The sequence below is a fragment of the Myxocyprinus asiaticus genome, chromosome 25 (genome assembly GCF_019703515.2).
Source record: "Myxocyprinus asiaticus isolate MX2 ecotype Aquarium Trade chromosome 25, UBuf_Myxa_2, whole genome shotgun sequence".
In the NCBI taxonomy this organism is placed as follows: Eukaryota; Metazoa; Chordata; class Actinopteri; order Cypriniformes; family Catostomidae; genus Myxocyprinus; species Myxocyprinus asiaticus.
In genome coordinates, this window is record NC_059368.1 from 5,727,913 (window position 1) to 5,737,189 (window position 9,277).

The following is a 9,277-nucleotide window of genomic DNA, read 5'->3' on the forward strand; positions in this document are numbered from 1 at the left end:
TAAACTAGTTTCTTACATGGGTCTCCAGAATATTCGATTCTGATTGGAGGTGGACTGGCCATCGGGAGAACCAGGATTTTTTGGAGGCTGCGATATGCCAAAGTGGGCCACGATAAGCCAAAGAGGGCCGCGATAAGCTGAAGTGGGTAGCGAAACGGTGCTGCGACATGCCGAAGGGGGCCACAGTATGGGACAGTGAAACATATGGCCACATATGGCATACATAAATGTATTTACTGTTTTTCACATACAATGATTGTTTTTTTTATATATAGAAACTATAGTTACTAACCATGGCAATGAGGAGCCATGCATGGTTACTATGATCTTATCAAATACCGTTGTTAGAACTAATGGAAGAACCATGGTACATTTTCATATTATTAATTAGGCCTATGGACCAAGCTATCAGTTTTCCTTCTGTGTAAAATCTGTTCTTTTCTAATGCACTCTGTTTGTAGGAAAATGTAACTGGTTTTGTTTGCCTTCCAATAGATGAAGAGTAGATTAGAAGCCTGATGAAAGGAATCTGTAAAGGAGAAACTCAGTTGCACTGTCAGAATATTTTAATTTAGCCTTAGATAAATTATGTATTATAATTTTTTTCTCACAAATGTTACTGTTATCATAATTTACATCTGCATCCCAACCTCAAAATCAATGCTTTACTACCAAAAATGCATTTCAATGCAAAAATATGCAAGATTATTTGTAAGTGCATGGGTGCTACCAAATCAGGTGCTGGCACAAAATTTTTAGCCAGCTCTTGGAGGGCACACATAATGCGGATGTGGCCCAGGCTGAAATTGAGTTTGACACCCTTGCACTACACCCTCAAACATAAAACTCCCATTTGCAAACGTTCAAAGCGAAAGATATATCCGTCATACTAGCAAATGCTCATGGGACATAGGAACATGTGCCACCAGAGCTGCACTCACGTGCATTCACAGCATTACATGAATTCCTTTCTAATTGTACATTTGACATCTTTTAAAGGCAAAGAAGCGGCAGTCCAGAAACAAGGAATCTAGGAATAAGGCGATATGGACCACATCTGTCCCGTTTCACCCATGAGCTATTTAAAAGTACAGTAGGCTGTATTTTCCGCTGCAAAGCCAAGCACCCACCCTTCCGTCTTTGCAGCATATTGGAAACAGATGCCGTTGGATGCAAGGCCCAGCTAATTTAAGTGGACAGGCCAGATGGGGGAGAATGTTTGCATACTACCCCCTGTTGGCTTTCATTTCGTAAGGTTTCAGAAACATGGCAGAGGTCTGCAGGAGCCAGTGAAGAATTGTTTAACTGTTAAACGTTTTAGCCCATATAGGATTGGATCCCGCGTAGGTAGACAGTTTCCAAAATAAGACTGTCACATGTATGGGCTCCACTCTGAAGAGACTAGCATGCAAATATTGAGGGAAAGATTCCTGTTTTTCTATTCAAAAGACATCCAACTAAATATAACCGGCACACCTAACAGTTGTGTATTTCAAACAGCCCATGAGCTTCATCAAACTTGGGTTTTACTGATATTTTTGAGTTTATAGGTACTTATTTGTTTAAAAAAAAAAAAAAAGGAAAAGTTGCGACGATAATAATGTAACAAAATTTTTAGTAAAGTGACAGTAGCTCAAATGTTCTCAAATCAACGTAACTTTTCATACAAGCTACTTTTATCCAACAATTAGCAACAATTTGCTGTCTTCTCACATTTTATTGCGCACGCAACTTATAGTCACGCAAACAAGGGCAATAATCTGCTTATTACAATCGGTAAAAGATAGTGTCACTGAAACACTTTAAAATAGCAAACACGATCTACTAAGAGATTCCCCTAGAAACCTAAAAAAGAAACTTGTATTGCTTAATTTCAGTACAGTAACTGATCATGTATCATCAGTACTTGTGTGAGAGACAGTCAATGCACTCACTAAGGTCCGTAGAATAATTGTACGCCGTAAGCACATGCCAACGTCACTACAGTTTCAATCGTAACCTGAGCCGGGCTTTATTTTCACTACAGGCCAGTAATATTTACTTAGCCAAGCCTGATCTGCACACACAAGCGATCTCAACTGTTTCCTAAGCTATGTTGACATGTTTGACTTGAATTAAATCTGTGGTTGTAAATAAGACATCTAGAGTGGTTCATCATCGCTAATGGAGAGCAGAGGCACATAGTAAACCTGAAGTTATACGCAAATAATGAGTGCACGAATGTCAGTACAGCATAAATCAGTTTTAACTAGAAAGTCCTGCACTGCTTAGAGTCTGTGAACCATCAGTCTTTGTGTCTACACTCAGACAATACACACACTAAATTGTAATTCAACATCGAATGTTTCTTGTAAAATGCTTGGCTGTGTTTTTTGCTAATAAAAGAAATTAGTCAACTTAAGTCAAGTAAGTTAAACTCAAATATTTTCTTAAAAAGGAATGCTGGCATGAGAAGTGCAGATTAATCTTTTATTATGATTATTTAAATAAAACAATTAGCAGTGAAACAACTTTATTTTAAAATATGATTAATATTGGGGCCTGGGTGGCTCAGCAAGTAAAGACACTGACTACCACCCCTGGAGTCACGAGTTCAAATCCAGGGCGTGCTGAGTGACTCCAGCCAGGTCTCCTAAGCAACCAAATTGACCTGGTTGCTAGGGAGGGTAGAGTCACATGGGGTAACCTCCTCTTGGTCGCTATAATGTGGTTCTCGCTCTCAATGGGGTGCATGGTGAGTTGTGCGTGGATGCCACAGAGAATAGCGTGAAGCCTCCACACACGCTATGTCTCTGCGGTAACGTGCTCAACAAGCCACATGATAAGATGCACGGATTGATGGTCTCAGACGTGGAGGCAACTGAGATTCATCCTCCACCACCTGGATCGAGGCAAGTCACTACACCACCACAAGGACTTAGAGCGCATTGGGAATTGGGCATTTCAAATTGGGGAGAAAAGGGGAGGGGAAAAAAATAATATTTAAAAAAACAAAATATTGTATAACCAAAATGTACTGTAGGCAGCCATTTTTTTGTCATGCGAAAAAAACAAACAAAAAAAACAAAAAACAGAGAGGACCCCTTCAGACCCTCATGACTGTGTGTGAAGTTTTTTTATCATTATTTTGTCATATCATTTTTGTCAAAAGGCACATTTTGTTCAAGTTATTTGGTGTAGCCCTGAGACAAATTCTTGATCTTCTTGACTCAAAATTCATGATATTTGTAAAACATTTATATATATTTGTGTATTTTTTCACCTTGAAAAATATGTTTGAAAACATTTTAGAAATGAATGATTAAGTTGCATACACTCTCATGTATTCAAGGTGCAAGGAAAGTATTTTAATACTTTTTACTTTATGGTTACTTCACATGACAGTTTTAAAGCAGACTGATCTCACAGTGAAATGGGAAACAGTAGGCTGGCTTTAATTTAGCTATAGATCGGTCTGTGCTTACCGAAATTCGAAACACTGCCCCCAGTGGCCAAAAGCGGTAAGTGTTGTTGGGTGTATGGGTATGTGTCTGTGAGCTCCATTTTCCGGCTGAAATGTCCATGGAGGGGTGCCAAAAGCAAGTTGTGAAGTGAGTTGTTTTCAGCTGTTCAGGCTGTAAAACAGTGAGAAGAAGAATGCATGTTTTATAAACTGAAACCCCAACCCAAACCCCAAGCCTAAACCTAACCATCAGTAGCGTAAAAATGTTATGTTAGTGGAAATAAATTCAACCTCCAAATTGCACTCGTCACTGATTATTAAAACGTGATTGCTTCTTGGTTTCAATGCGGTATCTGAACCTGGGTCTCCATGAATTTTTTTTGCAGGAAACGCTATAAATGATTTAAAAGAAAATTGTAAAAACCAACATAGGCCTAAAGATTACATTTCTACGAAATTGATGTGTTTTAAACTCAATTTTTAAAAAAGATTTCTCATCACCTCAGACAAACTTAATTGTCAGTGACCCTGTGTAACACAGCTTCACAGCAGAAGGGAAGGAGAACACAGGGAAGCGGATTTTCCAGGTTCAGGTAAGACTTGTAATCGGCCACTTGAGTGCTTTTCAACTTCACAAACTCAACAGCTTCACGGACACATAGTCACTCAAACACATCAGCTTCACAGGAATGTAGTTACTTAAACACATCAGCTTCACAAACACAATAGATTAAACACAACAGCTTCAGGAACACCGTGGCCTTCCTTGTGCCAGACTCTCTCTAATCTCTGCTGGTGGTGAGGCTGCTTATATGCCGCTCTCCCCATGCTCACTGGAATTAGAGACAGGTGTTAAACATAATCTAGCTCAGGTACAAGCGCCCTTACCACTTTCTCTCTCTCTGGACGGACTCTTGACCATGCCCCCGCTGCCACACCCTGATTTAGATTTAAATTTTAATCTAAATTCTTGATCTTCTTGATAACAAAAAAAAAAAAAAAGAGGGTTAATGGTCATGTTAAGCATCAGCTTAGAAAAACAACAAAAGATTCCACCAAGGTAACAAAAGAAAACCACAATAAATGTTTCCAGGAGGTACTCTCATGTTTGTGATTAGTTTAGATTCTATCTAAACTGTTCGGTCACCATCCGCTTTGGCAAGAACAGAGCAGCTCTATGTCTAAATAAGCATTCCAGTAACATAACCAACAGGTTGAGTGCAGTTCTTGTTCTGTGTATTTACTCGCTCCATTTCCTGTGGCTCTGCGTGTATCCTGCACCAAAAGCGACAGCATTGATTCATGCTGTTAAATGAAAACTTATTTGACCATCAGACCTCAAGTTCATACAAAACCACCCCTAGAGGCCCTCCTAGTGTTTCTAATTATTAAAATAACATTTTCAAAGAATCATATGCTGGTTCACAGGAAGAGAATTGTCTTTAAAGGTGAGAAGAGAAAATTAAAAGGCTGATGTGCAGATGGAGGGGGCATCCATCACCCCCTGAACTTTTAGGTTAAGAAGTTGTTTTGTTATCTCCCGCTCGCCCTTTGGATGTGATTAAGCCTCGTTTTCCCAGTCCGCCTCATGTACTTGTGCTTAATTGTCAAAACTATGGCAGGAATGCTCGAGCGGAGAGGTCAAATGAGGTCACACGGAGGATGTAAACAACAACATTTTCTTTTCTTTTTTCTTAATGGACTGATCCACTTAGGGAAAGAGCACACCGCGAGCGTAGCTTGATCCCAGAAGCCTCCGTGTGTGGATACCGAGCAGGGATTTAGGTTTAAGATCGCAATCGGACCCGACCTGAGTTTTAACACTGGCTAGGGAAAGACCAGTTGTCCACACAATAGCCTCTTTATTTGACACAAGAAACTGCTCACTGGCTGACCAAACTTTAACAAATGCTGTAATTGGTTAAAGGAATATTCCAGGTTCAATACAAGTTAAGCTCAATCCACAGAATTTGTGGCATAATGTTGATTACCACAAAAAATTATTTTGACTTGTCTTGACTTGCTTTTTCTTTAAAAAAAAAAAAAGGAATTTACAATGGACCCCAACAGGGGTCTTGTATCATGCTGAGAGGGTTTATTTTGCGATAACAACCAACAAATACAGTACAAGCACATAAAACATTGAATGTATTAAAATTATGTAATTATGTGAGAAGAAAGAAATCGCTGAACAGCTGAAATCCACCACTAGTGAGTTATAGTTCTGTTGGTGTTTATTTTGTGAAAATGACCATCTGACTCCTCATTATCCAGCCTATCAAAAATCACTTCCTAAATAAACAAAGAAATGGACATGAAACATTTATTTGTGTTGAAAATTTGTAATTATGTGAGAAGAAATAAATCAATGAACAGCTGAAATCCACCTTCAGTTTGCGTCTGAGTTCTGTTGCCATTTATTTAGTGATTAATAAATGTCTGACTGCTCATTATGCTTCTTATTACAAGACTACTTGGCAAATGAGTATATAAATGTACATAAACATTGATTTGAGTTTAAATTATTTGATTAGTTTACTTGTAGAGATCGCAGAGTGATCTGAGAAGCAAGACAGATGGTAATACCCAGTTGAGGGGTTTGATACGTGGATGTGCGGTTGTTACTGAGAAATATCAGACCATTAGATGGTGCCATTGACCAATCAGAAACGAGTATTCCAGAGAGCCATGTTATAAAATGCCCAAAATTGTAGCCAAAAGATGTAAACAAAATGCATATTAACATGATTTTAGTGTGATAAAATTCTTATTAACCTTTTCTGTATAAAAGTATATCCAATTTTACAACTTCGTTGCCATGACGACATAACGTCGTCAACCCTAAAACGACAGTTTAAACAAATCTACAGCTCAAATAATACACAAGTTTTAACAGAATAATTAATAGAAGTGCTTTTATAAATTTAGAAGCTTTTCTGCCTTTAAACCCTCCAAAAATTGTCCCCATTCATTTCCATTTTAAGTGCCTCAGTGTAACCTCGATTTTTGCCTTTTCTAAAGAAATTCTTGTGGTAATCAACATTATGCCACAAATGCTGTCGGTTGAGCTTAACTTGTATTGAACCCGGAATATTCCTTTAAAGCTGGAGTATGTAATTTCTGCGACACTTGCGCCACTGAACGGAATTAAAAATAAACGTTGTTTTTAAAACAGATTTCTGAATACGCCCCTTGCCTGCAGTTGTTCAAACAGTCAAATAGTCCCGCTCCCAACTCACGCCATTGAGATCACGCGCAGAGTGCGTGGAGGTAGGCAGGTACGTAGTTAGATAGGCAGGTAGGCCATCCAATCATTGCATTCTGGCTGAATGCAATGATTGGACGGCCCTTTTACAGGCCTGTGACTGCCACAGATAATGTTTTTTAGTATCAGAGCACTTGATTTATTGATTGCTGTCAGGATGCAAAGAGACTTTCAACCAGTATAACAAAATTGCTTCTGGTATAAATTGCATACTCTAGCTTTAAGTTCAGGAAAAGGGTTACCGATGTACTACTGTCTTTCTCTTTATGATGACATTTCTCTCTGGTGTTGCTGTAAGAATCCGAACACAGGTGTTAAAGTTGTGCTTGTGCGATGTTTTATGTTTTCTAAGGAAAAACAAAAGATCATATGCTATGGGTATGGTTTGTTATAGAATAAATGTAAGATGCATATTTACGGACTTTAGACTGAGCCTTGACATTTGGTATTTTGGTCAAGTCCACATTCTTTGTTAGGTTTACCAAACCATAAAATAATGCCCATGGGGAAACAGAAACTATTTGAGTCTTTAGCTGAAATTGTGGCTAAACTCTAACATAACACCAGCTGTACAGCACCACCTTCTGTTTTTACTGGACAAAAACAGCTTTTAAAAATTCTTTGAAAAGGTTCTGTGGGGATTTTTGTATTGATTAGGGTTAACGTGTCACTGTTATCTTGTCACGCCTTGCCTTTAAGATATATATATATACACTGATCTGCCACAACATTAAAACCACCAGCCTAATACTGTGTATGTCCCCTTTGTGCCACCGAAACAGCACCAACCCACATCTCAGAATAGCATTTTGAGATGCTATTCTTCTCACCTCAATTGTACAGAGCAGTTATCTGAGTTACCGTAGACTTTGGCCATTCTCTGTTGACCTCTCTTATCAACAAGGCGTTTCCATCCACAGAGCTGCCGCTCACTGGAGGTTTTTTGTTTTTGGCACCATTCTGAGTAAATTCTAGAGACTGTTGTGTGTGAAAATCCCAGGAGATCAGCAGTTACAGGGGCAGTGGTGGCACAGGGGCAGTGGTGGCTTAGTGGTTAAGGCTCTGGGTTACTGATCAGAAGGTTGGGGGTGCAAGCCCCAGCACTGCTAAGATGCCACTGTTGGGCCCTTGACCCTATCTGCTCCAGGGGTGCCATATCATGGCTGACCCTGCACTCTGACCCCAGCTTAGCTGGGATATGTGAAAAAAAAAAAGAATTTCACTGTATATGTGCAAATGTATAATGTGTGATAAATAATTATAATTATAAAATTAATTATAATTATAAAGTTATAGAAATACTCAAACCAGCCCGTCTGGCACCAACAATCATGCCACGGTCCAAATCACTGAGATCACATTTTTCCCCCATTCTAATGGTTGATGTGAACATTAACTGAAGCTCCTGACCTGTAAATGCATGATTTTATGCACTGCACTACTGCCACATGATTGGCTGATTAGATAATCGCATTGATGATTGTTGGTGCCAGACGGGCTGGTTTGAATATTTCTGTAACTGCTGATCTCCTGGGATTTTCACACACAACAGTCTCTAGACTGAATACTATTCTGAGATGCGGGTTGGCACTGTTTCGGCAGTTCGAGGGGGACATTCACAGTATTAGGCAGGTGGTTTTAATGTTGTGGCTGATCGGTGTAAATATATATATATATATATATATATATATATATATATATATATATATATATATATATATATATATAATTACAGTTTTCACCCACAACTTGTCAAATTGTGTTTCAGCAGAATCAATGAGATAATTAATAGACACCAAATACAGAATGTCGCAATGGTATGTCCAAAAGATAATTTGAATTCTTGGTACTTTTTTGTTTGTGGGGAAACTCAGTAAATGCAATCAATCTCTCAACTTATTACCCCAGTGAGCTAAACCTGACCTCTGCTGGACAAACAAGCTCCTACACCATCAAAACTTGTAGTAAACTAGCAAAGTGTTGCTAAAAGATTGAATTAGGGTTCATCCTAACAGCTTTTCAGAAAATATATAGCCCCAGGGCTAGGTATGTTTGTTTTGTTTCAACTTTATTTAAATTGTATTTATTTATTTATTTTTATCCCCTTTTCTCCCCAGTTTGGAATGTCCAATTCCCACTACTTACTAGGTCCTTGTGGTGGTGTGGTTACTCACCTCAATCTGGGTGGCGGAGGACAAGTCTCAGTTGCCTCTGCTTCTGAGACAGTCAATCTGCACATCTTATCGCGTGGTTCACTGTGCATGACACCGCTGAGACTCACAGCATGTGGAGGATCCACGCACAACTTACCACGCACCCCATTGAGAGCGAGAACCACTAATCGTGACCACGAGGAGGTTACCACAAATGACTCTACCCTCCCTAGCAACTGGGCCAATTTGGTTGCTTAGGAGACCTAGTTGGAGTCACTCAGCACACCCTGGATTAAAACTCGTGACTCCAGGGGTGGTAGTCAGCATCAATACTCACTGAGCTACCCAGGCCCCCCTTGTTTCAACTTTATTAATTTTTATCAATAAATTAAATTTCTATAGTAATACTAATAATAT